This window comes from Coptis chinensis, chromosome 4, assembly GCF_015680905.1.
Source record: "Coptis chinensis isolate HL-2020 chromosome 4, ASM1568090v1, whole genome shotgun sequence".
In the NCBI taxonomy this organism is placed as follows: domain Eukaryota; kingdom Viridiplantae; phylum Streptophyta; class Magnoliopsida; order Ranunculales; family Ranunculaceae; genus Coptis; species Coptis chinensis.
In genome coordinates, this window is record NC_141459.1 from 14,539,992 (window position 1) to 14,547,341 (window position 7,350).

The 7,350-nt window shown below is 36.4% G+C and overlaps 1 long non-coding RNA gene across 1 annotated transcript; it reads right to left on the bottom strand.

Annotated features, from left to right (window-relative positions):
- Positions 1–5,785: 5,785 nt before the first annotated feature.
- On the bottom strand, positions 5,786–6,731 carry LOC147502084 (uncharacterized). Its single transcript, XR_015219929.1, has 3 exons — positions 6,442–6,731; positions 6,156–6,262; positions 5,786–6,058 (listed from the first exon to the last, which is right to left on the bottom strand). It is a non-coding gene; the product is annotated as an uncharacterized LOC147502084 (long non-coding RNA).
- Positions 6,732–7,350: the final 619 nt, after the last annotated feature.

Below are 7,350 nucleotides of genomic sequence, written 5' to 3' on the forward strand. Positions count from 1 at the left end.
ACAGACAAACACCAGTTTAAGGTTCAAGTCATTATGACACCTTGACCCATTCATAACTTCTTCATACTCCGCACATTCTTGTTTTGTTTTTCTTTTCTTCTGTTTCTTAATAATTCCATTCATGTGGGGGATTGTTGGAAATGTGAATGAATTTGTGTCCTCATGGGTTTGAACCCATGACCTTTTGTATCTACTACACTCTAATGTGGGGGGCTTTAGTCCCACATTGGTTACTAAACTTAAGACTCTTAAGTTTATATTGGTTGTGTCCTTATGGAGGGATAGTGTAGAGATATAAGGAGGTGCTCGCTAGCGCACACAAAGGCGCCCTTGGTTTGGGGGCTCTCGGGAGGTGGGAGCTCGAGAAACCTTAGTGCGCTGCGGTGCCCACACACGCCGCGCAGGGGTGCAAATCCACCCAATTGGGCTTCGCGTGGTGGGTGCGCGGGCCGGGCTTTTTTGCGTTTTTGGTCTTCTTTCCAAAACCTAAAACCTGTAATGATCTTTCCTTGATTCGAAGTCAAACAATAAAGGCAATAGCCCGAAGTTGCTTTTTTCAGATCTATAAAACAAGTCTCTCCTGTTTTGAACAAGATCTGAAAAACACAACATTATTTTTCCTCCGCTGTTTAAAAACCTTGTCCGAGTATCTTTGAGGGTTCTTGCGAGAGCTGGTCATTGGTGGTGACACGCTTCATCCATCGGCCAGTATCCGGGGAGACGACGCTTGAGCGGCAAAGAACCATACCGGGCGTTTTTAGGTCTTAAGGAAATTGTGCCGAGCACAATCCTCAGTGATAAGTTTTACTTACTTTCTTATTACTGTTTTTTGATACTAGATTTATACATTAGTGTATGGGCGAGACATTTTTTGTGCAGACATGACCACTACTCAGTGTGGAGAAAGTACCAATAGTCTCTTGAAAAATTATGTGAAGAGAAAGTACAGTTTGACTAAGTTTGTTCATCGTTTTGAGTGTCTACTTCAGTCTCGACGACAGGCAGAAATTGAAGCTGAATTTAATTCATCTCAGATGTCCCAAAGGTTATTTGTCTCTACACCCATGCTAAAGCAAGCGTCTGATATGTACACACATGCTGTTTTTGAAATATTTGAAGTTGAGTATAAGGAACATCTTATGTATAACATCAAGGAATGCAATGTTGATGGTACAACATACACATATGAAGTTACTAGAGAAGGGTCCGTAAGAAAGGTCGCCGAATTGATATGTCTAACTTCGGTGAGTGTAGCGCAAAAAGTTTGAGTCCCTTGGCCTTATTTGTCGTCACATATTGAAGGTATTTTATCATAATAATATACATACGATTCCTAATCAATATATACTCTGAGAGGTGGACTAAAGCGTTGAAAGTCGGAGTTGTAAGAGACAATGGTAGCAAACCATATTTGTCAAATTGCAATGCGGTTCAATCTTTGCGGTACAATGAGTTATGTCATTTGGCAATGAAGCTTGTAACAAAGGGCATGATCAATGAAAATGGATATCTAAAAGCTAAAGATGCACTCAAAAGGGATTGGAAGAAGTTGAGGCAGGTTGTACCAACGAAAAGAAATATATCCAAGACAATGTTCAAGTCCAAAAGATCCGTGTTGCCACAAATGTTGAAGAAAATGATGACGAAGTATTGGTTGTTGCATCCGGATCTGAAAAAGGGAGACCAATGAACGGGACTCGACCGAAAGGCGTATTGGAGCTTAAAAAGAAAAAGAAACAAACGAGCACAACACAAGTGCCTTCAAAAAAGATAAAGAGAAACAAGAAAGGTTTGTCATAATTCACGTACATTTTTATTTTACCCATGTGATTGCATATATTGTCTCATTTATTTCTCATCTAACATTTGCCTAACATTTTAACTTGTCTCATCTTATTTTTTTTTAAGAACAAGGTGATATAAATATTGCTCAAGGACTACCGGATTTAAATGAAAGTGTTCATCCTGAAGAGAATACTATTGGAACTCAATACAGTCAAGTATGTTTATTTTTATATCATTTTATTTATTGTTGCTGAAATATTTTACGTGCCAATACTTATATTTTGGTTTTGTAGCAATGTAGTTTATACCAAATTGGAGGACAATCACAATCAACCAATATGTGGGGACTATCTGATTTAAATGAATGTGTTCATCCTGAAGATAATACTATTGAAACTCAATACAGTCATGTATGTTTATCCCGATATAATTTTATTTGTTGTTGGGATACCTCTTTTACGTGCCAATATTTAGATTTTCATTTTGTAGCAATGTAGCTTATATCAATCTCTTTACTAATATAGGCTTTCAAATTTGAGGAATATCAATTACCGCCATGTAGAAGGTTTGACTTCAGCAATAATGAATCTGTATTACTGGGGTTGAGTGGATCGCCTGATGACCTTGACTCATTTAGCTTTCAAGAACTCCTTGACGGAAAATTTGATTTGGAAGACTCTCAAATTGTCAGCAATAATGACGACAAGAAAAGAGAAGAGGCCAAAAGAAAATTGAAGAGAAACAAAAAAAAAAAATATATTGGGTCGGAGATAATTCTAAAAAATGAAGACCTCGAGCATAAGTGGGAAAATATTTTGCGCGACTTTAATCCTTTGATCTGCGATATGATTAAAGATTTGGCTGAGGTAACCCCGGATGGGCATTGTGGTTATAGATCCATAGCTACTTGTTAGGATATCTGAGATGATTTAGCATGGCGATGAAGGGGTCTTATCTTTGGAAGAGTTGATGCAGTATGCAGATTACTATACAGAGTTGTACGGTAATAACGGGTTTGAAAACCACAAAAGAAACTTAGAGTGTACCAAGTCTTCTACAATGAATGAGAAAGAATGGCTTGATCTCCCGGACATGGGTTCCTTAGTTGCAAGTGCTTTTAATGTTGTTTTTGTCACTATAGCGCCACCAAAATTATGTGTTACGTACTTCCCATTGATGACAGGTCCAGAAGAAATATTCCGGATAATCGCTGTTTGCCACATAAATGAAGGAACACATTTTGTGCCAGTTGTGCTAAAGGATAATGCTCCTCTACCTCCGGTTTGCCCAGGTTGGCAGTCTGTTAGATGGCCAGAAGCAACAATGTGGGAAACTGTTCTAAAAGGAAAGTTGGACAAGTGGGCTGGATCAGTTCCGACCAATATGCAGAAGCTACAATATGTTTATCTAGATTAGTTTTAGTTGTTGGAAAGAAAAAAAAAAACTAGTGCTTGCTTTATATTTCATTTATGTAGGAAGTCTTGATTTGTAGTTAAATGAGAAAACTTACGTACTTACATTTTGTTTTTATTTGGTGTTTGTTTAAAATTTAGTGAACTTGTAAACTGAGTGTTTTCACTCTAACTCCTGTGTTCTTGAATTATAACGATGGTATTTTGGACAAATATGACTTGCCGATGACGTTATTATACTGCCTTGGGATGCTACTAGCTAATTAGTGTTTTTTAGCACTTAAGCTGTTGCACAACATTGTCTGGGAGGAATGAAATAGAAAAATTAAACACGGTGTTGGTTGTGTATGTGTGCCCACCTCACATGATGGTATCGTTGCAGATCTCTGGAGTCTCGAAAAATGAATTACGTTTTATGCAGATAATGGCCTAATTCATGCTATTATGTATGAATTATGATTTGACAAATCAAAATTAGATAACAAATGGTGATTGCTAGCATAATAAGTGTACTCTAGTCGACTAGTCTTTAGGTCCGCGTCCATGGGATTGAGACAGAATGGTTGTACCTGAGTCCATATTTACTGATTAAAGAACATACGTAATAGGTTAGTTGTTGTTGCCAACTATTACCTGTAGTAATTGTAGAGAAGAACCTATATGACTATATTGTTGGTGAATGAAGTGTTACACAGGTATAACAGCAAGGCTGTGATGCTCAAACACTAAATGACTCGACACACCTCGTTCAAGACTCATGAATATAGAGTTCATAGAAATAAATTTTGTAGCAGACATACAAATAAATGAATAAAGCCTGTCAAAATTATGTGTTTTGATAGCAATCATGTAAAGTTTCTTCCAGCAGACCTTAATCCTGACAAAGGACCCTCCATACTTGGGTTGTTTACCACTTTGGAAGTCTACACCCAAAACTTAAACAAATCTTTGCAAAAGTAAAATTCTTCCGTTTCTTATAACTCAGATTTGGAATATCAAAGAATCTATACTAGATCAAGCCAATGCAGAATTTAGACAGTCCTATGATACATAAAAGTAATACAGGATTGGAAGAAGCAAGGAAATAGGTCCATTGTTATATCAAAACACAAAAAGTATGCTGTGTTTGGTTCATGGAGTCAATAAGGGGTGATGGGAAAAAAATGCATTAAAGAGAAAACAGAACCACTAACAATTCAACATGAGCTATCAAGAAGCACAGTCCTTAACTCCACGCCTTGGCTAATTAGACAATCTTTCTACAAATCATTGAAGGATCTTGGTGGACTTGAACCACCATCTCTTGAGATACATTGGAGACATGGTCCAATTCTCAAGCGCTTTTTCCATTTAAGCTAAAGATCCATTACACATAGTTGTTAAGTACATAAGTGAAACGCTACTGCGGCATTTACTATATTCAAATTCAACTTACCAATTGTTAAGTACATAATTGCACTAAACAGAAATACAATTACCAATTCAAATTAATCCAATGAAACAAATAAAAATAAGAAGGGGCCTAATAACCCACCAATCGATTCGCTAGACGATCGTTGACATTTGTCCATGATGTAGATCGGCCCTTCTCCCCTTCGTGGTAAACAAGCACAGCCATGGTTTGAAGTCTTGAATGTTTGATACTTAAGAGAGAGAGATCTTTCTGCCCAGTTTAACATGAGTGTCCCTATATCGCCTTACAAATGCATCAAGTTACTTATATCATTAACGCCACAAATGCTTAAGAATAGAAACAAACCCGGTTTCCTTGAATTAGATTGTTTAAACGTTTGACCAGCTCATGGAAGACAAAACGGTGATCGAACGCTTACCGTGCTCCTACACTCATTAAGATGGCCAAGTAAATACAAATTCCAAGACATAAAAGTCTAAAAAATAAAAACTATAAAGAGGCAAAGGTCGTGATCAGTAGTAACCGACAATATAGTTGCTCCCTAGCATTTCTCGACAAAAATTAAACTAGAATTCGGGGAAAAATGATGTTGAGAGAAGAAATGGGCAATAATAGTAGAAACAACTCCAAGGAGCTATATTAGATGCAAATAATTTTAAGGATTACCTCAAAGGAAACCTTAGGGCTCCCAAAAATCCTTGCAAATGAAGTGTGAAGCATAGGCTGGGTTGTACTACAAAAAGATATAATATTAAATATTAGAAAACACTACCGATAGAAGAAATTTCATGGGGTAGTCATATAAAGCCAATAAATTCATCAAGTCGTTTGATCATATTTGTTTGATCATAATCAATGTAAACATCGAGAAATAGTAGTGGTTCTGGTGCAGAGACTGAACGCAAAAAATATAGACCGGATACATGGGAGACCACAAGTAGGAAGAAGTCGAAAACCAAAGCAAACAATTATAAGATATAAATGTACAACTTCCATCTAAGTGAACTTCATAGTTAAATTCTCAACATACAAAGTGTATCCGACTTGCTTGTGTCAAATCGATACACTCACATCGATGAGTCCCTCAACTTTGATGAATCCATTTGGATCACTTTGTATGTTGAGATTATGCATGTATAAAAAGAAGAACTTTATGTAATCAAGCTAAACCTAATTCCTAAAGGACCATACATCACAAGCTTCCTTGTATTCTTGTAAGTTGTTCTTGGGGCAGAGTCGCAGAGACTTTTCTACTAACCATTTAGAGGAGGTCTCGCGTGTTCTTGCAGGCAGTTTTGGGGCCACCAAATTAACCCCTGAGACTACCCATGTAAACTTCAAGCATACTCATTGAGAAAGAATATAAAATTGAATTATCACGAGAAGCTAAACTGAAGAGTTTTTCAAGAGCTTGAGGAACAATCCCTGGTTGTTTACTGGTTCCCTCCTTAAGAATTTAACCAGAAAAACAATTAACCACAGTTCGGAGGAGAAACTCACCAATCAAGAAATGAAGAAACACATTTTGCATTTCAGTTACTAACCATAGTAAATGTCTTCCCAGTTCCAGTTTGACCATATGCTAAGATACATACATTATTCCCGTCTAGTGCAGATCTAATCATCGGCTCAACCTCCAGAAAAACATCCTCTAAAGAATTACAAACAACACATAGTCCCTCAAACCAAATAAAACAAATGAACAATGAAATTCGAGAAAGTGATTGTAATCACGCACTATCTCTATATACAATAAATCTAAGTCGAGAAAATTTTCCTTGAACAATTAAATTTTCCTTAATCTTAAAAAAAAAAGTGAGAATAACATACCAGTAGAGATGATTCTTCGTTTTTTCGAAGAAAAAAGTAAAAAACGGAAAGAATATTGTTCTCTGTTCGAGATCACTTTCCTTCCAAAGAGAGAGAGTGTAGAGATAAACCACGCACGAATCTTCCTAATTTTTAGCCGTTTTTTTTTTTTTTTTTCCTTTCTTTCTGTTTTTGATTTTATCTAACACTTAACACCGTTAGTTGTATAAACTGTTGGGGTTAAATGAGTGGACGGGTGTCAATCTAATTTTGTAAGGTGTAAAAGTTTACTTTTTACACCCGGGCGGAGAAGATCTGCCCTCTTTTTAGTATTACTGATTTGATTTGGAGTTCAAATTCAGATAAAATATTTGGAAAAAATCCGGATTCAGGTTCGGTTTGGATATTATGAAAAAAATTAGATTTGGATTTGGATATTGGCATATCCTACCCGAACCCACATCCCGTTTCCTGCCCTACTGAAAATACTTATCAACAAGCTACTTGTATGATTGTTCAAAGTCCAAAGAGAAGACAATTAATTTTAACAAAAAAACAAGTGAGAAGACAATTAATGCCTGAAATTGCTCATTGGTGGCATACACATAGATTGTGGAGTTCGAAACAAAGTTATAGTCCATCCAAATCAAATGCTAATACATTATGGAAGAAAAAAAGTCAAATGCTAATACAAGTGTGCATTTCTTTTTGAATAATAACTTTGGAGCTTTCCATATGGATATACAAAATATTAGAATCACGTTCATGAGGGAAGAGTTGTTATTCGTGCTCAGCCCGGATTTGCTCAAGGCACTGAGAAACAGTTTGCTCAAGTAGAATTATGTTCCATAATAGAATTGTTAATTTTGGATTTTCTGGTGGTAATAATATTATGTTTTAGGCTGAGTCCAATGACTTCCTATTTCTTTA